The sequence below is a fragment of the Bubalus bubalis genome, chromosome 19 (assembly GCF_019923935.1).
Source record: "Bubalus bubalis isolate 160015118507 breed Murrah chromosome 19, NDDB_SH_1, whole genome shotgun sequence".
NCBI lineage: Eukaryota > Metazoa > Chordata > Mammalia > Artiodactyla > Bovidae > Bubalus > Bubalus bubalis.
In genome coordinates this window covers 50,944,154-50,966,888 of record NC_059175.1, presented here as the reverse complement: position 1 = coordinate 50,966,888, position 22,735 = coordinate 50,944,154, and the positions used below count along the sequence as shown (strand labels likewise).

The 22,735-nt window shown below is 38.3% G+C and overlaps 1 protein-coding gene and 1 long non-coding RNA gene across 3 annotated transcripts in view; one reads left to right on the top strand and one right to left on the bottom strand.

Moving 5' to 3' along the window:
* CDH12 (cadherin 12) overlaps window positions 1–22,735 on the bottom strand; it is a 1,213,596-nt gene that overhangs the window by 467,210 nt on the left and 723,651 nt on the right. The window lies entirely within an intron of this gene.
* On the top strand, window positions 1,282–21,359 carry LOC123330639. Its single transcript, XR_006546691.1, has 3 exons — window positions 1,282–1,785; window positions 1,925–1,990; window positions 21,198–21,359. It is a non-coding gene; the product is annotated as an uncharacterized LOC123330639 (long non-coding RNA).

Genomic DNA, 22,735 nt, shown 5'->3' with positions numbered 1-22,735 from the left:
ATTAGTACAAAATAAGGCTGAGGGACTTTACAGCAACAAACAAGGGATCCTAGTTACACTGAACACATTCAAAATTCCCAGTGCATTTTAAAGAAACACACTTGAGTTATACATTTGGTTCAAAATACACTTGATAGAAATTCATTTGGGCATCATCTTATGGGAATTTTTTTCTCCTTAGATGCCCTTGAGTAGATTCTCTCTGGCAGACTTAAGTGCCTAACATTATTAGGTATCTTAATTTTGTACTACCTTCTTATACAAGGAGTATAAAATTTAGGCAAAAGTAACACAGCCTCTTTCAAAGGCAATAGCATTATAACAATATATAAGGAACTTTTTTTTAAAGTCAATAAGTATTTCCATTCATGAAAACTCCTAATTTTAACAATGTCAAGTTGTCCACTTCCTTTTGATCTGATATCAGAGAAAAAATTGGAAGTCAATATCAAACATAGAGTCAAATCTCATTGAATGTTTATAAAGAAAGTGAAACTTGATTCATATATCTATTTTACATTCCTATGAAAGATAAAGCCAGCATTCTGTGGACACAATGCATAGTTTTTAAAAAACCTGTATGAGACACTGCTACTGCTACTGCTGCTAAGTCGCTTCAGTCGTGTCCGACTCTGTGCGACCCCATAGAAGGTAGCCCACCAGGCTCCCCCGTCCCTGGGATTCTCCAGGCAAGAACACTGGAGTGGGTTGCCATTTCCTTCTCCAATGCATGAAAGTGAAAAGTGAAAGTGAAGTCGCTCAGTCGTGTCCGACTCTAGCGACCCCATGGGCTGCAGCCTACCAGGCTCCTCCGTCCATGGGATTTTCCAGGCAAGAGTACTGGAGTGGGGTGCCAATGCCTTCTCCAATAAGTGTGTGTAGTTTACAACAAATTACTCTTATGCAACACTCAGGCACACACAGGTGAAGTCCCCTAGGAGCAACAGACCAGCCGTGGCACCTTGGCAGATGGTGCTTAAGTTGCTTACAGGTGGTGAAGGTCGGGAAAGATGTTATTTCAAATCCAAGTGATAGACACTTTCAACTCAGAAATTAAAATATCCCACTTATAAATCCCTGCGGTGCAAGAGGTTGCAACCAAAAATCATTCTAGGTCATGTCTCTTCTTATTTATCTCAGTCAAAATGAAATAAAGTGTTAATAGGACTTCCCTTGTAGCTCCATTGGTAAAGAATCTGCCTGCAATGCAGAAGGCCTGGGTTTGATTTCTGGGTCGGGAAGATCCTATGGAGAAGGAAATGGCAATCCACTCCAGTATTCCTGCCTGGAGAATCCCATGGACAGAGGAACCTGGCAGGCTACAGTCCATGGGGTCTCAAGAGTCATACACAACTTAGCGAATAAAGCACCAACACTTTTGTTTAATAGGATTTCCCAGGTGGGATTCATTTGCCTTCAGGAGATGTGGGTTTGATCCCTGAGTCAAGAAGATCCCCTGGAGAAGGAAATGGCAATCCACTCTGGTATTCTTGCTATAAAATCCCTTGGACAGAGGAGTTTTGTGGGCTGCAGTCCATGGGGTCACAAAGAGTCAGACATGACTGAGCATGGCACAGCTTTGTTTAATAAGCACCTGAGTGTCTTCATTTCATGCCTCTCCTAGGTCTTGGCATTCGCCATATCAGAGGTCATTTAATCAAGAATCCTTTGAAACTTGTAAGTGTTAGCTGAATATCTCAAAAGAGCTGATTCCCTTCACTTGGAAGCCATTTTGACCCCAAGCACATTAACCTGGGCTGCCTACATTTCCTCCTGTGCTGTCATGTAAGATATACCCCACATAAAATAAAGAACATCGACCTTGAAAGAGGGGAAAAAAAGATAGGGGGGTTGGTGGGAAACACATTCAGCAACCCAGTCCAGAATCTAGGCTCTGTCAAAGTGATGTCTTATTCCATTTTAGTGAAGCAGTGCCAAGCTTTATCATTCTGAGTTCATGTCTTCCCACTGAGGCAAACCACTTGAATTGGTAAGTTGCTTAAAGTATACATGTGTTGTTCATATTGTCACTGTGATTTAAAAAGGAGAGAAGCATTCTGTGGGTGAAATACAACAGAAGTGCAGAGAGGAAGTGGGACCTTGAACACTAAATCATGTGAAATTAACATTTGCTTGTTCTGGTCATTTCCCCCTCTTTTAATGAGTGGTATGCAGATGCCCTATAGCTGAAAGGGCAGGGTGCTTGGTGATGAAGGTGCCAACTTTATATTATCCTAAATCATTCATTCAAGTCGGCCTCAAAAATAGAAAGCTGGAAAATAGGTCTGATCATTGCAGCTAAATTTGACAAACTGTCACCTACCTACTCTATTACTATACATAATATCACAAAACTTCTGTAAATGTCTTCTGCCTATTAGCATTTTAAAGGGCTTTGTGGCCATCTTACTCTCATTTTGTAGCTAGAGATGTTTCATTATCCTCAATTAAAACTCTCTCAGAAGCAAGATTGGCAAGCGTTTATTTATATATTTTTCTTAGAGGCAACATGGGAGACATGGATTTTGTAAAGCAGGCAGGGTGCTGTTCTGTGCGGCACGGAGAGGCAATGCTGGTTTGGAATAATTCTCCTAATGTGAAGCTAGCCCCATTAAAACATAAACCATAATTGTGGAAAGCAATTTGCTCAGTAGCAGAGAACTAACAGGATTTCTTATTGTCGTTCAATAACAAGGGAGCATGGAGATGCAATGCTGAAAAAGCTCCCCACACTCTTTTAATTTTGTTGAAATGTAATTTTCTTCTGTGAAACCAATGTGAAAAGTTGAAATCGTTTCTATTACACTCAGAAGCAAGATGCATATACATTTCATGTAAATTAACATTTTCCGACTTCAATAAGTGCCAACATTCTCTCATTCAATGTGAATTAATAAAAAGTTAAGCCTATGACACTGAGAATAGTGTAAGCAAATCCACAGCTTAGTTACAAGTTGATGTACTTAAAGTTCTAATGAGTTGCCTTATACTTTATACACTGCTTCCCTTTCTCTAACATTCTTTTTGAACACTGATTGTAGTTCAATAAAAACTTTATACCAAGTCTGATAAATATCAACAATAAATATATATAAAGTCAATAGCACCATTAATAGAATCCTTCCTGTCTAATAAGGTCAATATCAATAAAAGCATGTGAATATATCAGGTGCTGAGATATTATACATCAGATACTACTAGAGTCAAAATCAATGATGTCAATCAGGGAATCTATTATTATATTATTTATACTTATAACAGTAAATATTTCATTCATATAATTCTATTTCTTTGATTAGGCATGAATCAAATAAATTTTAGATGCTATAAATGATTTTAAAGAATTTATAGAAACATTTATATATTTAAAATGTGTTGCTCACTCATCTCTTTTTATGGCTCCATCTAACATGCACAAGTCAAGCTTTATAAAATTTTTCTTTTTTTCTGTTTTTAATGGGAGCACCGTGTAGAGAGATAAGCAATGCTTTGCAACCCATAGTCTACTCAGAGGATAACAAATGCCTTCAGAGCATTTGAAAAGGTGCCTCCTTTACCAATCTGCCCCTGCCCCATGTGTTAAATCACTGCATGGGCTCACATGTACTTTTCGAAGATATCTTCACTTCGCAGCTGGTGAGTTGACACTTTTCATCGTTTCACCTCTTGGCAACAGATGCCTCTTACTTCAGCACAGATGCGGAATATCCACCCATCTCTAACAGTAGCCTTGTATTCTGACTAATTGGGCCAGCAGAGTCATAATTAAGATTTGAATAATTAGATAATGGATATAATTACTTCTGTAATTAATCCCCATATTGTGTCATCGTGATCTGTCTTAGATGATGACCACTGGTCTATATTTAATTTGATCTGAGATCATTAGTTTTAAAAGCATAGCATTGCTACATATATAGCTCACCTCTCTCCCAGGATGAATGTATTCTTTAAAAATATGACACTGTGTACAGATACATAGTTTTCATTTTTCAAGTAGATTTTATAGGGATTTGTTGGATGATGAGTAATTATTTTAATTCAGTTCATACCTACATTTTTTTTAAAGGATATCACTTTGGTTGCTTCACTGTGTTGTATGACCACATTTTTAAAAAGTAGATATTTTTCCTTTCTCACCAAGTTGATGGTATGATAAAAACTCATATTTAAAAACAAATTGGGAGGAAGGAGAAGGTGGAATGAATGGAGAGAGTAGCATGGAAGCATGCTACTATCGTTTGTAAAACAGCCAATGGAAATTTGCTGTATGACTCAGGGAACTCAAACTGGGGTTCTTTAACAATCTAGAGGGATGGGAAAGGGTGGTAGGTAGGAAGGAAGTTAAAGAGGGAGAGGACATATGTAAACCTAAGGCTAATTTATGTTGCTGTATGGCCAAAATCAAATCAGTATTGTAAAGCAATTATCTTTCTATTAAAAATAAATAAATAAATAAAAACAAATTAAGGATGACCCCCTCTTCTCTCTCTTGTCTACAGAGAGCTCTAAGGGTTAGTATTTCTTATGATTTGGCCTTAAGGCCCTTCCCTCATCTTTCTCCACAATCTATCCACATCTGTGATTTCCAAAATGTCACATGATAGAAATCTGGTGCTAGAGTCACCAAAAATCAACAATCCCTACCTAGCAGACCTGTTAGGTCTCTCCTCTCTGCTTATCCCTCGTGGAAACTGGTCCATTTTGGTCCATCATTTTATCAAGGAAAGATCCCACCAGCTCTGAAAATCAGTGTTTGTGCTCACTTTTCATACCTCTTCCTTCTGTAACCATCACACTCTAATCCAACATCAAATAATGCTGACTTTTCTTTCCAAACCTACCCATTTCTCTCCATCATTGCAAAGTGGTAGACTCCTGGTATAATTCTTAAGTAACATAATAATTTGCCTTCTCCCTTTTTCGCCGTTTCCAAATGTCCTTCTCCAAAATTCTCACAGCTTCTGCTCACAGGGCTCCATCTCTGTTTGGATCACCCTGGTTTCTCTCAGTCCTTTGATTATAGCAACTTCCCACCTACCGTTGCACGAACTCTTCCATTAGCCTGGCGTAGTCTTCTTTTCCTCTCATCTGGTGAACTGCACATCCCTCTATCTCAGTTCAAACATCCTTTCTTCTAAGAAAGCATCCTTTACCTTTATACCACACTGGCCCTTACTTTCTACAATCTCATAGCAGCATGCACATTTCTTTCAGGGCACTTTCCACTCTTGTATCTACACATTTTATTGGTGATTATAATTACACTGGATCTAGCCCGGTTTTTGACACACAAGAGGCACTCCTTTATTAAATCAATGAATCATAAGATGATATTATACTAAACAAATGTCAAAATATGTAATTAGCAACTAAAGCATGAGAGAGGTCACAGAAGTCAACAGTCTTTAAAGAATATATTCCTTCATATATGTGCTTATGCATTACAAAATTAGTATTCAAGTATTAATATATGGCAAACATGGTACAGGACACCGAGTTCACAAATAAACTTAAAATATAATCTGAGACTGCATAGCATTTGTAATCTATCAGGTAATACGAATCTGTCAAGAGGAAATTAGGAAGCAATATGGCAAAAGCAATAAAGTACAAACATAACTTGTTTGTTTATGCTTCACAGATATTGAGTTTTTTGTTGTTATTGTTTTTACAAATTGAGGGTTTGTGGGTAACCATACATCAAGCAAGTCTGTCAGAACCATTTGTCCAACAGCATTGCTCACTTCATGTCTTTGTGTCACATTTTAGTAATTCTCACAGTATTTCAAACTTTTTCATTATTATTACACTTGTTAGGTTAATCTGTGATCAGTGATCTTTGATGTTCCTACTGCAAAAACATTACAACTCGCTGAAGGCTCAGTTAATGCTTAGTATTTTTTTGAACAATAATGTAACTTTAAGGTATGTACATTGCTTTTTAGATGTGACATCATTGCGCACTGAACAGACTACACAATAGTATAAACATAACTTTAAAACACACTGGGAAATAAAAAACTTTGTGTGATTTGCTTTATTGGGATATTTCCTCTGCTATGATTGTCTAGAACTGAACCTGAAGTATTTCTGAGGTATCCTGCAGATAATCAATTAGGCTGATGGCTGGAGATCAAAGAGCATTCTGGAGAAAGTGATGCTTGTGTTGAGTTTGAAGAGAGAACAGGAAATAGCTAGAAAAGTTTTGGAGGAGCATATGGATAATGTGGAGAAGGGCAGGTGAATTAAAAAAATTTTTTTTATTATTATTATTTTTACTTTACAATATTGTGTTGGTTTTGCCATACATCAACATGTATCCACCATGGGTGTACACGTGTTCCTCATGCTAAAGCCCCCTCCCACCTCCCTCCCCATACCATCCCTCTGGGTCATCCCAGTGCACCAGCCCCAAGCTTCCTGTATCCTGCATCGAAACTGGACTGGCAATTCGTTTCTTATATGATATTATACATGTTTTAATGCCATTCTCCCAAATCATCCCCCCTCCCTCTCCCACAGAGTCCAAAAGACTGTTCTATACATCTGTGTCTCTTTTGCTGTCTTGTATACAGGGTTGTCATTACCATCTTTCTAAATTCTATATATATGCGTTAGTATACTGTATTGGTGTTTTTCTTTCTAGCTTACTTCACTCTGTATAATAGGCTCCAGTTTCATCCACCTCATTAGAACTGATTCAAATGTATTCTTTTTAATGGCTGAGTAACACTCCATTGTGTATATGTACCACAGCTTTCTTATCCATTCATCTGCTGATGGACATCTAGGTTGCTTCCATGTCCTGGCTATTATAAACAGTGCTGCACAGGTGAATTTTAAGCACTGGGGACAGCATGGACAGATGGCACCAAGGGCCAAACTGTTGTTAGGGGAACTTGTCTGCTAGTGGGTACATACATGCATACATATATGCTTATGTAACAGCCAGTTATTCACAATGACTAAAGGGTGATGCCCAGGGAAAGGAATAGCAAGAGACACAGGAACCGGGGGTGGAGAAATTGGGAGTCTGTCCTATCTCTGTGTCAGGAAGACCAGAGCTAATTTCGTAGATAACAGACCGCCAATGGAGGCTTAAAGCAGAAAAGAGATGAGGTTGACTTTGTAATTTACACAGATCATGACTAGAGACTGACATGAAAGAGAAGAGAATGCAAGCTGGTGTATGGTAGAGGAAATTGAGTCTTGGCAAGAATGAGCACCTGTTTCTAACAGAAAAACAGCAAATGTGCAGACACGGTTACACAGTGAAGACAAACTGAGAACATGGTAGAGAGAGGAAATTTGGAGGAATGTGATCACAGTTTAGGAAGATGCTAAATGCATCTATGCATTTACATGCATTTATATGCATCTTTGCATGTAAAAATGCAAGTTTAACAAATATATTTCATCTTATCTAACTTTCATATTAGTTTTCAATATAAACCTGTTTTGAATATTAAATATTCATACCCATTTGTATGAATGTAAAATCTAATGTGAACAAAACATCTTAAAACTTCCCAAATTTAAGCTTAATGTTTCTATGAGAAAACATATTCAGAATTCCAACCAAGAGCATACAGAAATGTAACAGGGTAACTTGGTTGAAACTAGATTCCAAAGTAATGTTTTTTGAAGCTGTAAATACTAGATGATGGAGAAACTCCTATTTTCTTTATGTTTTCAACAACATATATGCACATATTCCTTCCTTTTGCAGGCTGCTTTCCTAGCCATTGAGGACTATCTATAGATGCATAAGTGACCATTGGGGTAGAGCTCCACATTGTCTGAATACCATCTGATTTTTAAAAATTATTTTTGAAAATTGGAGTATAATTGCTTTACAATGTTGTGCTTAGTTTCTGCTGCACAAGAAACTTAATCAGTTATACATATTCATATATCCCCTCCCTCTTGAAGCTGCCTCCCACCGACCCATCACACTCTTCTAGGTCATCACAGAGCACCAAGCTGAGTTTCCTGTGCTATACAAGAGCTTCCCACTAGCTATCTATTTTATACATGGTAGTGTATATATGTCAATGCTACTTATTTTTTTAAATATATATACGATAGAAGAAGGTAATTGTTCTATTTTTATTATGGATTAGAGAGAGATTTTTTTCAGGTCGGTTTTTGCTTCTTTGAATTTTTTTTGTATGTATATACATTTATTTAACCTGCTGAATTTAATAGGTGTGTTCTTGAGGAGATCTCTTTTTTTGTGAGTGTTCAGGTGTTCATGTAGCTATTTTCTAGGAGCAAAGATTCAAGAGGATTGCTGAATGACCAGCAGACTCCACTGCACATTTTCACTGTAGAAGACAATGAATATGAGATTGGTTTGGTCCAGTTCAACCATGACATCCTGCACAAGGTGTCATTTAAGAATGACTAACATGGACACAATTGATGTAGGACTGTTTTCTTCTCATTTTTTTCTATTTAGAATAGTTTGGTGGGAGGAAGCAAAAAAGAATTTTTTTTTTTTTTAAATTGAAATGAGTGGACATTCTCACAGATTTCCATTAGAACTTGGAGATGAGGATGTGGGTTCCAAAATGAAAGCCCAGGGTGGAGCCTGGAGTTCTGTCTCTGTTGCTTTGCTGCAGCTGGGTCCAGGCCTCTCTGAGGGAAGAGGTAGTGGAATATAGTCCAGCAGGGAGAAGAGAGCTGACTCCTGGATGATGACAAGTGAGGGTTCACAGAGATGAAACTTTCAGGCTCCAGTCCTGCAGCCTTCAGAGCAGACACCTTGTCTGTCTCCTGGTTTATATCTTCTGCATCCTACTGTTTCCACTGTGTCTTTATGAAAGCATCTCGCTACTTGGTCTACATGCTCTGTGTGACCTTAGTGAATAGCCTGACCTCAAGCTGTAAGTGTGAAGCAATAAAGGAAGGACAGTGTGCTTTTCCTGCGTCTTCACTTGTGTGAGCAATGAGACCCAGACAGAGGACAGTGCTGCCCAGAGGAGTTGTGATCCCCCAGGAGACTTCAGACTTCCTTGGGAAGAAGGCAGGAGGTCAGAGAGGGAAATAAGAGAGTCTTGCTTTGAGTGCCTGAGCCAGCACCTCGGGAGCTTTCACCAACAACCAGGGAAGACTCTGAGTGTCTGAGGTGCAGGAATTAAGGCAGTACCATCATAAAGGTGGTACTTGATGAAAATATGATCCTATTTTAATATCCCAGGCTTAGATATTTGCTTTTTCATAGGTGTCTATCAAAGCTAGTTTTCCATTCACTGGGTAAACAGTGGCTTTCTTAGCTTGAAATTATTACAGACCCTGGAAATCAAGGTTTTATCTAGGACACTGATAACTCTAAAATCTGGAGAGGCTGAAATAACCCATGGGGAATGCCAGCGAAACATGGGGACCTGGGCCACCCAGTTAATGTAATTCTTGCTAATATCCACAGTGGCAGGGTGTTTGCTATACGTCAGGTGCATCGCTAAGCACATTTATTATGGCATCTCATTGTATAGCAACCTTTGAGGTCATGAATATTACCTGAATTATGCTTGAGAAGGATACCAGGCCCTTAAAAAGTGAAGAAAATTCCCTAAATCTACACCGATCATGGTCAGATCAAAATTTCAATCTGCTGAACTGAAAAATGCATTCTTTTAAATCATTATTACATCACTATCCTTTTTAGATATACTTTGAAATCCTAGATATGCTTCCTGGTGACCTCTTTAAGCTTGGGAAGGCAAACAAAAACAAAAATAATTATTATTGTTTTCTTTGAACAATAGCTGCTGCTGCCAAGTCGCGTCAGTCGGGTCCGACTCTGTGCGACCTCATAGACAGCAGCCCAACAGGCTCCTCTGTCCCTGGGATTCTCCAGGCAAGAATACTGAACAATAGCTACTTATCAGCTATTATGATAGGCACTTTCTTACATATGGTGTCTCTGTCTCATACTTACACACACCCAGCCAATCACATTTTCTCATTGTTAACCTGTGACTTCCCAGGTGGCTCCAGTGGTAAAGAATCCGCCTGCCAATGCAGGAGACACAAGAGATGTGGGTTCAATCGCTGGCTCGGGAATATCCTCTGGAGGAGGGCATGGCAACTCACTCCAGTATTCTTGCCTGGAAAATTCCATGGACAGGGCAGCCTGTTGCGCTATAGTCCACTGGGCCACAAAGAGTTGGACACAACTGAGTGAGCACAAAACACACACAAACCTGTTGATAATAATAAAAAAGGAGTATACATTCTTGTTGATAAGATTTAACTCGAGATGTCTGGATGGAATTAAAAAAGAACATAATAACATGATACATGTTTCTTTGCATGTTATATTACAGACGTCCTGTGGAAATAGAGTGTATGCATGTATGTGTTTATATATATACACTTATATACAAAGAGAGAGGGAGAAAATATATGTTTATATATATGTGTGTATATGAATGAATAAAAATTCACATATGCATACATGTGTACCATGCATGTGTACATATGTATATATACTTATTTATACATTTATATTTTATATATCTATATATAATATAGATATACTTTATTGATTTTGAAGAAAAGTTAGAATTTTCTCTATAGCTATAAATAGTGCTACATTCCAGGTAGTATCTTGTAAGCAGGTCACAGATATTAATCACTTGAATTGACCTCAAGTAGTTGGAATAACTTGGACTTCCCTCGTGGCTCAGCAGAAAATAATCGGCCTGCAATACAGGACCCGCAGGAGACTTGGGTTCAATACCTGGGTCAGGAAGTTCCCCTGGAGAAGGAAATGGCAACCCACTCCAGTATTCCTGCCTGGAGAGTCTCATGGACTGAGGTGCCTGGCAAGCTACAGTCCATGGGATTGCAGAGTCGGACATGACTGAAGCGACTGAGCATGCAGGCACAGGTGGAAGAACTTAGCTTTCAACCCCACTTACGTGTTCCTATAAACATGGATATCTGAAAATGGAATAAGAGAATTTACTTCAACATGCAAATCAGTCCTCAAATGATTCCTGAAGCATCTTCAGCCTAGTTAAGGCTTCTCTGTTTTTATCACTTCCTCTCTTCCTCAGTGTCAAGTACCTTTGAGTTTGGGAGGCATGGTTATTCCTGGCTGGGTCTTCTCTCCCGTTGATTACCTCAGTCAATAGACCTTTCCTTTTCTCACCAACACTTAGTGTTCCAAGTGGATTTGTCTCATTTTCTCAAGGCCAATCAGATAAAAACATACCATGATGAGATACTGATTAGCAAGAAACTGCTAGTTGCATGTATAACTCAAGGGCCTTTAGTATTGCAGTGTAAAAGTGCAAATAACCTTGGGAAATGTATTTTTCATCAGAGAGCTCAAGGCAGAGAATTTGGAAGATAAGTAGCTTCCAGTAATGTTAACTTATATTCTGTTTAGGCAACTCTTTTGTTTCATTCTAAATTGTTTTTTATTGCTTTTTATGAAAGCATGCATTCCCACTTCCAAAGGCCCCTAAGCTGGACTGGTCCATAGAGACACCTGCTGACCTCAAACTCACCTTAAAACAATGCTCAAACAGAGGAAACTCACTACACTAGGATGAGAAGATGACATTAGAAGCAGATAGCTTGCTCAAGATGCTGATCTGACTTTTATGATCATTTATAATGTTTTCTTGATTCCTTGGACCTATGCCTATCAACCACATGTTTTCTATCATGGACATGATTCTATGCTAGTTTAAAACTCAATCCGATTGTTGGGTTGTGGCCAATTACCTGTGCCTATTACTTCTGGGTTACCTTGGTGGATTTTCTGTTCTTTAAGGCTCTGATTGGATACCCCCTAGGAAATTTGTTTTAGATGAGTGCTCAGTCCTGTTCTATCTATTCATAATAATTCTATATGGGATCCTCTCACCTGGCCAATTAAAAATACCTGCTCTGAGGTTGGCCATAGATTTAAGTTTTCTCTTCAGTTCGGTTCAGTCGCTCAGTCATGTCCGACTCTTTGTGACTCCATGAATCGCAGCATGCCAGGCTTCCCTATCCATCACCAACTCCTGGAGTCTACTCAAACTCATGTCCATCAAGTCAGTGATGCCATCCAGCCATCTCATCCTCTGTCATCACTTTCTCCTTCTGCCCCCAATCCCTCCCAGCATCAGGGTCTTTTCCAATGAGTCACCTCTTCGCATGAGGTGGCCAAAGTTTTCTTTTAGGGTCATTTAAACTCAATCAGAGTGATGAGCTAAGTCTCAATAAAAAATTAACTTCTCATCTATTAAAAGGAAAACTCCGACAGTTATGGGGAGGATCTACATGGTTAACACCAGGCTATGGTCATTTAAGTTTAAAGGCTCCTCTATGTTGGGAATGGTTAAATCATACTAAAAATGATCAACCTGGTACTTATGAGACAAGGCTGGGTGCTTTATGAACTATGCCTGTTATTACCCTTAGAGAGAGTGACTGGTATGGAACTCAGTGGATTTTTGGCACTAATTTATGCCCTTGACGTTTACTGGGATGATACAAAACTGTAGCCTGGGATTCCCAGAATTTAAGGTCATACATGTTAACAAATTACAGGTAATCCCAACCAATCTACCATTGGTATGATCCCAATGGGTCAAAGATCTGTATTCTACTGGTATGACCATTTAGCAGCTTGTGTGTGTGTGTGTGTGCCTTTAATGGGGTTGGAGGATATAATTGACCACATCTAAGCCTTGACAACTTTCATAAGCTTTAAATGGTTGTAACTGGGCTATTAGCTTATTGAATTCTGAGACCTCTATGATAAGAAAGGCAGTGCTACACAACTGCAAGACCCTTGACACCTTACAGCATCTCAGGGAGATATCTGTGCTATAATTCAAACTGAATGCTGTATTTTTGTATCTGATAAATCTTTTAATGTAACACATTTGAGCCACATGAAAAATCAGACTTCTGCTCTGAGTGACCCATTCCCTAGTCTTGACAATCTTTAAAAAAAAGAAAACTGGTGTGGGAGGCTCATGGCTAAAATATTTACTTTTAATTCCACTAATGTTATTAAGTATACCATTTATATTTTGCTTGTTTCACAAGATTATTATTTCTTGTATTACCAAGTATATGACTGAGCCTTCAACGGAAATGATGACTAGACTTGAAGCAGTTGATCAAATGTATAGTTCGATATATGATCAATGATTGTAATAGTGTAACTCCAGAAGGCAATGGCAACCCACCCTGGTACTCTTGCCTGGAAAATCCCATGGACCCAGGAGCCTACCATGGACTGAGGAGCCTGGTAGGCTGCACTCCATGGGGTTGCTAAGAGTCGGACACGACTGAGAGTCTTCACTTTCACTTTTCACTTTCATGCATTGGAGAAGGAAATGGCAACCCACTCCAGTGTTCTTGCCTGGAGAACCCCAAGGATGGGGGGGCCTCGTGGGCTGCCGTTTATGGCATCGCACAGAGTCGGACATGACTGAAGCAACTTAGCAGCAGCAGCAGCATTGGTAAAGCATCCTTATTTCAGGGTCCTCGTCTAAAATGTGATATTATTAGCACTTTTTCCTAAGATACACCTGCCCAGTTAAAAGTTTGAGGTGGTTATTTCATTTGTGCTTCAAACTCTGTCTTACACAAAATCATTATTTTTAAAATTTACATAGTATCAAAACAAGTATGGGATTTCTGGTTTATACCTTTATATGCATCTTGCAGAAAATTCTTAACATGCTTCTTCATTTTTTTACATATCTGGGTGAAATCAGTTTGAAACCTCTAGAAGATTTTGCATGGTGCTCTTCACTTGCAAATTGGTGAGACAAAATCCATTATGATAATAAAAATAACCTAATAACATGTTATTTCCTTTACAATAAAAATCAATCAATACTATTTGAAAAGAAAATAAACAAATTATTTATAATTATAACAAAGTTATTAGCTAACCATGTGGCATATATAATTTTTAATTATTTAAAAATCATACTACAAGTGCCTGTCTGTCTCTCTATCCATGTAGCTGCCATTCATATCCAGATGGCCATTACCAGACTTCAGACACCTACATTTTTCACCTCTTGTCAGTCAATCCCCTCTCAAAAAGCATTCATAATGTTGCCTAAGTGAATAATGCTATGACACTTTTACTCTTTCATTGTACTTTCATTTTATATAATTACCAAAAATGTTGAAACTAGACTTCAAATTTATTTTACACACCAAATGATCTTTTATGAACAGGATATAGAGATGATTACTGCATAATCTGACAATTTATCTATTAGAAAATGTTGGAAACAGGCATTTTTGACATTCTTAAATATTTTTATTTTTATGGCAAAATCATAACTAATGCCAAAAGAGCAGAATGCCTAACGAACTGTGTCTGCTATTTAAATTATATCCAGCAACCTAAATGCTAAGGTCCTTCCATCTGCATGTGTTGTTATGTTTTTGTCAGATTTAGATAAGTAGCTCCAGGACCTAGGAAAAGCCTATTTTTTTTATTACTATTTCACTTCAACATTTCTGCTATATTTAGCAAGTAGTTTACACACAAAACTCAAGGCTGATGCTTGAAGGTATACTTTTACTCTCATAGACAATGGCTCCATATGGACAAAAATACTTTTAATTCTGGAGTTTCCTCTTAGAAAGCCAAGCCTATGAAATATTTCAATGACTGTAATATTGGCAGGGTCACCCTTCTTTGCAACTTCAGGATTTTGAAATGTTTACCAACCTTGACAAGTTTTATTATTTATTTGGTAAAGCAAGCAAAAGGAAAAGGGGGTCTAATTTTTGTATCTGGTGTGGATCAGAGGAAAGAGAGTGTATGGTCTCTCAAGAACTCCATGCTATACCCTGAGAAAACTATAATTGAAAGAGATGTATGTACCCCAATGTTCATCGCAACACTTTTTACAATGGGACATGGGAGTAACATAGATGTCCATTGACAGATGAATGGATACAGAACTGTGGTATATATATGCAATGGAGTATTATTCAGCTATAAAGAACACATTTGAGTTGGTCTTAATGAGGTGGATGAAGCTAGAGCCTATTGTACAGGGTGAAGTAAGTCAGAAAGAGAAAGACAAATATTGTATTTCAAAGTAAGTGTATGGAATCTAGAAAGGTGGCACTGATGAACCTATTTGCATGGCAGCAGTAGAGATGCAGACACAGAGAACAGACTTATGGAAATAGTAGGAGAATAAGAGGGTGGGACAAATTGAGAGAGTAGCATGGAGACATATACATTACCATCTGTAAAATAGATAGCCACTAGGATTTTGCTGTATGACATAGGGAGCTCAACCCAGTGCTTTGTGACAATCTAGAGGGTGGGATGGCGAGGGAGATGAGAGGGTGGTTCAAGAGTGAGGAGACATATGTATACCTGTGTCTGATTCATGTTGATGTATAGCAGAATAGAACTCAATATTGTAAAGCAATTAACCTCCAATTAAAAAAAAAAAACTATAATAATCCCTAAAAATAAAAGAACTCTATCAAAAAAAAAAAAAAATCTCATACTGCAATATGTCCATAAGGGGAAAATGGACAATAGCAGAACCTAGATGGCACCCCACTCCAGTACTCTTGCCTGGAAAATCCCATGGACGGAGGAGCCTGGTGGGCTGCAGTCCATGGGGTCGCTAAGAGTCAGACATGACTGAGTGACTTCACTTTCACTTTTCACATTCATGCATTGGAGAAGAAAATGGCAACCCACTCCAGTGTTCTTGCCTGGAGAATCCCAGGGACGGGGTAGTCTCATGGGCTTCCGTCTATGGGGTCGCACAGAGTCGGACACGACTGAAGCGATTTAACAGCAGCAGCAGACACAAATTGTGTAGGAAGCAGTATAATACCAAGGATGCAGCATCTGGGCACCATCAATAATTCGTTTTCTTTTCACATGGAAGAGGATTTTACCTTGCTTATTGACCGACACCTTCTTTTCAGAAGCAGCTGAAAGTGGTTTAAAAGTTAATATTTGATTTACATGGTTCTAAGGTATGGGTGCAGAATTTACCTATGAGTACAGAATTCTACTTAAACTAGGGAATATTTTCCCAGTTCAGCTTCTCCAAAGATTAAATGAGTTACTTTAGGAAGCAAACTATGTTAACTTTCTGGCTTCTACTGAAAGAAGAATCACCAAACTTCTTGAGCAGGATGCTACAATGGACACACAAACAAAAGATAGGGAAGAGGCTCCATGTCACAGGTCATAAAGAGGTAAGAGAGGTACACAACACAAGAGTTCCTAAAAAGTGAACGTAGAAAGCACAGGAAGAGAGCGGGACTGCGAAAGGGTTGGTAGCTTCATGAGTTAGTATATTGTTTAAGAGCACTTGTAACACACCATTAGGCCATCATTACACAATAGGCTTTGTTTCTCCAAAGCAATCACTGTGGCACCTGTATTAGCCGCCTACTTTGTGTTGTCTGTGCTCACTCTTCACTGCCTAAAAGTGTGGTGATGTACTCCTCTCCCCAGCCTGCAGACCACAGCATAATTGGGTCTTCTCTTTTTCTAAAATATCAGAAAAACAAAATAACATAGCATCCAGTAGAGAAAAAAAAAATTCTGATGTCTAATTATATGTTTGAGTAGATATAGAAACATGGATATTATATTTTCTGACAAGAAATATTTCTCTCTTATTTTAATAAGATATTCCTCCTTAGACACTAGTAACAATATTTATCTTGGTGTTATGTTTCTCTCTGCCTTTGAAATGCTTACCTTCGGGACCACTGGGAAAAAAATTATATTTGGTAAATCTGCATTAAGAATCACTTCTTTCACTGACAAGATATTTAAAATGTCATTTATGCCTTGTGAAGGCTTTTAGAAAAATCCCGAGACCTAGTCCCAGATGACCCAAACTGTGTTTCTGCAAGGACTGCAATTTCCTTTTGAGGATTATGGTTCCAGGGAAGATTGCTTCCAAATATCTGTGAGAGAAATACTTTCCAGGATTAATGCTGTTGTTTACTCTATATTGATTTTCATAGCATCTCACCTCATCTCATATAAAGGACAAGCAATAAAGCACAGTTTAATTATGGTAATATTAAACATAACAGTGAAATCATTCCTTAAACATGTGAGATCAAAGTGTATCTTCAGAATGTGCTTTTTGACAACTGATTCTCAAGTATAGTCAATTTCTATTGTTTGTTCTACCAGTTATTTTCCTTTAAAGATCAAAAAGCCTAAGAATAAGAATCAGAGTAGTTCCCCTGCCCCCAAACATCATCTGGTTATGAAATAAGAATGTAAGAGTAGTCCTTTGAAGAGAATGGACTTTTGAGTTGAAATATGCATGTTCATTGATCAGAAGTGGATGAGAAATGTCACCAAGTTATTACACAGAAAGGCGCTGATTGAAAATAGGTGACCTTTACCAAACGTGTGTGAACAACTTTTACTATTCATTAAAGTATAAGATATCTTCGTAGTCCATAAGATGTATGAAACATATTAAATAATATCAGTGATTACTGGCATGGCAAATTTTTTAATTAATCAAATTGTTCCTCTACATTTGTGTTTTTTGACATTTCATAAAGGTGACATGGAGGTGCAAATTTCTCTTCAGAATGGCAGAAACTTAACTACCCAAGTGGAAGAAAGAAGCTTATGAATAAACTATCGTTCTTGAATTCAGAGAATTATATTACCTGTCCTTGTTTACAAAGAATTCATATATGTTAGTGTCTGTCACCAGGAATACAATAGTGAATAAAACTCCCATATAGACTGCCATCAAATAATTTGGAATTTTACATTATTCAATTATGTAATGAGTTCTGAGATTGGAGTAGAAGGGGAATAAAGCTCATTACAGAAAATGGAGGAGGAGCACTTTATTAGACAAGTAGGGGCTGAAAACTATTTGGATGAAGTGACATCTTGTGCTCTTCAGGTCAAGAAATCTAGCCAGGCAAAAAGCTAACTTAATATGTTGGGTGGTGGATATGAAATCTCAGGAATAAGGAATCAAAGGCGGCTGGGAAACAGGCTGCTATGGGTTAGGTGAGACTAGAGATTTGCAGCACCCAGAACATCTATAAAAATGGATGTTTCATGAAGGGTGGGATGATATCCTAAAAGAGAGGTGACATTCCAAGGGAAATCTTATTCTTGTACTTTTTTTTTTTTATAGGCTCTTTTTTTTTTGAAGGGAAAGAAAGTGAAAGTTGCTTAGCCACATCCAACTCTTTGTGACCCCAGGGACTATACAGCTCATGGAATTTTCCAGGCCAGAATACTGGAGTGGGTAGCCTTTTCCTTCTCCAGGGTATCTTCCCAACTCAGGTATCAAACCTAGGTCTTTTGCAGGCAGATTCTTTACCAGCTGAGCCACAAGGGAAGCCCTTTTTATTTAAACTTATTTTTAATTGGAGAGTAATGGCTTTACTATATTGTTCTGGTTTCTTTTGTATTATCAACATGAATTAGCCATAGGTTTACACATATCCCCTCCTTCTTGCGGAGAAGGCAATGGCAATCCACTCCAGTACCCTTACCTGGAAAATCCCATGGACGGAGGAGCCTGGTAGGCTGTAGTCCATGGGGTTCCAAAGAGTCAGACTCGACTGAGTGACTTCACTTTCACTCTTCACTTTCATGCATTGGAGAAGGAAATAGCAACCCACTCCAGTGTTCCTGCCTGGAGAATCCCAGGGATGGCGGAGCCTGGTGGGCTGGCATCTATGGGGTCGCACAGAGTCAGACACAACTGAAGCGATTTAGCAGCAGCTAAACTTCCCTCCCACTTCCCACCCCATCCCACCCCTCTAGATGGTCAAGAGCAATTGATTTGGGTTCCCTGAGTCATACAGTAAATTCCCACTGACTATATAATTTCACACATGGTAATATACATGTTCCCATGCTCCTTTCTTACTTTGTTCCACCCTCTCCTTCCTCCAAGAGAAATATAACACAGAAGTCATGTGATCAACACTGTCTTAGAGAGGTCAGTCTTCTGGGATTAGGGAACATTACTGTGTGAAAAAGAGTTTAACATAGAGATCATAAACAAGGAACAGATGATGGAGGTGTGAAATGTGGGGAGGCAAGGATGAACATCCAAGTGAGAAAGATTTAAAGATGACGATTGAAAGGACCAGATGTTCATTGAATATGTAAGATGCGAAGGCAAAGATGAGAGCTGGGTTTCTAACTTGGCCTACTGGGTAGGTTAGAGTATCATTTGCTGAGCTGCTAAAGACAGAATAGTATGATGGGAAGATGTAGTGATCCCTTCTTCCTTCCCCACCTTCTTTTCTTCCTCCACATCCTGCTTCCTTTCTTTCTTTCCTTTAACATATCATAAACAGCTATATGAAAGATACGTATCTAGATACTGAAGCTTAAGAAGTGAATAAAACAAGGCTTCTATCTTCATAGAGATTATGGTTCCAACTGGAGAAACTACCACCAGACAATAAGTGGTACCTACCAGACTAACACTAAGGGGAAAGAAACAAAAAGGATGATTTGGGGTATAATGGTAAGACAAAAAATGTGAGTAAAGGACCTCTGCTATTTAATTTTAGCTACAGTTAACAATGACAACACAAAGTAGTCCACAAAATAAGCAGCTTCTGCTGGAGTAATACCTAGTATTCTACCCATGAAATGAAAGGGTTAACATGTTAGCCTGCTAAGAATGTCAGGGTTATTAAATTTAAATAGCACAATTTGAATTTGATTGCCCTGCAAATGTCCAGACAAGAATGGAGGTTTTTCTATTAGGTCACAGTCCAGAGGTAGGAGAGTGTAAATTCTACTCAATGTCAAAATAAGCAGGTATGGTCATTCATAAACCCTGCCATTTTTCCTAAACCCAGGAAATGAAATAAATTTGCTCACCTAATCCTGCAAAACAGAGTCCCTGAACGTCACATATGGATACATCCTTGGCCCATTTCATGCTCATTCAACCTCTGGTTTAGTTTCGAGTCCTGCTTGTGAACTTTTACAAACCCTTGGTATAACATTTTAGGAGTATCTTATTCTCTCTTCCTTCAGCCCAACAAATCTAATTTTCTTCCTGATATATTTTTGTTTTCATTTATATATATATATATATATATATATACACACACACACACACACACACACACACACACACACATATATACTCAATTTGAAGTAGTGAAAATATAATGCAAAATTCAGAATAAAGCATCAAGAAATCTGTCTCTCACATTGTCAAAATTCTTAAATGAGCTTCCATTATTCCTGGGTTGAAATTCAAACACTTTACATAGACAAATGTGAAGTTGCCTCTTCTTACACATACACACTTCATCATAACATTATGTCAAACTAATGTGGTCCTGGAGGGGGCTCAGGAGTTTTCTGTGTCTTCTGGACATAGTGTCATGCCCAGCAGTAGCTTATAACCCTTCCCCTTCTGTCTTAATTCCAGCTGTCCTTTCATTTACAACTCAGGAAACTACTATTAAGTTTTCCATGTCCACTCCAAGTTAAGTCAGGAGCTCTCTCCGGGCAGTAATAACATCTTCTACATATTTTTCATGATTACATACCAGAGTGTATTACAATTGGTCTTTCACTTGTCTGCTCCCTGCTACTAATGGGAAGAGTATGCTATTCAGAGGAATTAGGACTTGTCAATATGTGTCCATAGCAGCTAGCAGAGTATCTGATACCTAAGAGGTACACACTAAAACTAAGTACATTAAGTGGATGAATGGAAGACTCTGGGGAAACATGCTTGAAACTTACCCAGTCCTAAGAAAAGCAAAATTCTCATTATTTAGGTAGTTGCCTTAATCATAACATACAGCCCATATAACAGATTAGTTTGGAATATCCATTCACTTTTTGTTCAATAGATATTTTCTGAAAATGTACTCTATGGTAGGCTCTATTTTGGGAACTGGTAAGCAGCTATAAATACAAGAAAAAAAATAACAACAACAATAATCCCTGCCCTCATGCAGCTTACATTCTAATATCTAATGAGGGGCAGGGAGACCAAAAAAAAAAATCAAATAAATTTAAAAGTTTACATTTAATTAATTGCTAGGCATTCTAGAAGAAAACAATATAGAAGAATAATGGGGGAAAATATGGTCAGGTTTTCAATTTTAATAATATTAATATAAGTTATCAAAAATTTGTGTCCATACTAATAAAACATATTTCCCTTTGTCTTTTGTAGATTTGAGCAAGAACAAAGAAATTTGGCAGTTGGGAATAAAAAGAGATAAAAGGTTAAATAGGTGAGAGAGCTGAAACCTGTATCCTTGCCATTTACTTTTGGGAGAGAAGAAAAATTGAAGTGACAAATAATGAAGCTTTAGGACTGCATTCCTAAGATGAAGAGAACTGAAATGCTATTTGAGAAGTCAGCCTTTTGTGATGAGTTTGGAACCCTGGTATAGAGCTATCCTGGGTAGTGCTAAAGTCAAAAATTTCTACCCATTGAGAAGTAGAACTGGAAAAGCAATGATCACGCTGCTCCTTCTGAACTGCAAAGAATGAAATATATTAGTGATGTTTTGAATTAAATACTGTTTGTGTGTGTGTGCTAAGTTGCTTTAGCCATGACTGACTCTTGTGATCCTATGGACCATAGCAAGTGTTAGCAAAGAATTAAGCATGTTAGCAACATGCTAGAAACACATAGCTTGGGACTTCACTGGTGGTCCAGTGGTTAAGAATCTGTTTTGCAATGCAGGGGACACCCATTCCATCTCTGCTCCGGGAACTAAGATTCCCACATGCACAGAACAAAGTCCAGTCAACACAACTAGAGTCCATGTGTCGCAGCTAAGACACAATGCAGCCAAACAAATAAGTAGATATTAAACAGAAATATGCTGCTTTATAAAACTTTATATCCAGAGTGAGTAAGTGGAAATAAACAATAAAGTAAAATGTTTCTCAAATTTCATCCTTCTGTAATGAAACAGCTTCTTGAGAGTTTTATCAACCTTTAACCCAGGTAAGCTGGGCTGTAAGTCATGTCCTATGTAGGCCCTCGAATACTCCAGAAGCACCCAAAGAGCAGTGTGGGGAAGAATTAGAGCAGCACTTATTGACCAGCTGCATCAGTATTCCTGGGAGGTTGGTGGATACGCAGAACCTGGACTCCACTCCAGAATCTCTCAACAGGCTCAAGTCAGGAGCTGCTGTTCTATAATAGCAATTCTCGTCTTGTCTGCATATTAGACAGATATGCAGTGATTAGGCCACATTCCAATATATTCTGATATCTTCAGAATAATCTACATATATCTCAAAACTCTTTCCTGGGTCTTTTGTCAGATCTACTAAATCAGTACTCCAGGAATGAGACCCAGAGTCACTGATCCCTATGTATAGTGAAGGTGAAGTCACTCAGTCGTGTCTGACTCTTTGTGACCCCATGGACTGTAGCCCACCAGGATCCTCCATCCATGGGATTCTCTAGGCAAGAATACTCGAGTGGGTTGCCATTTCCTTCTCCAGGGGGAAGCTTCCCGACCCAGGGATCGAACCCAGGTCTCCCGCATTGCGGGCAGACTCTTTAACCTCTGAGCCACCAGGGAAGGAATATCCCTATGTATAACAAAATATAAAGATATGTGACTTGGAGGATGGAAAATGATGAACTCTCTTGAAGAAAATACATTTCATTTATTGGGATTACTTGAATCAACTTACAACATATGAAATACTTTTGCATATACATATAAATGAATAAATGTTATTTCA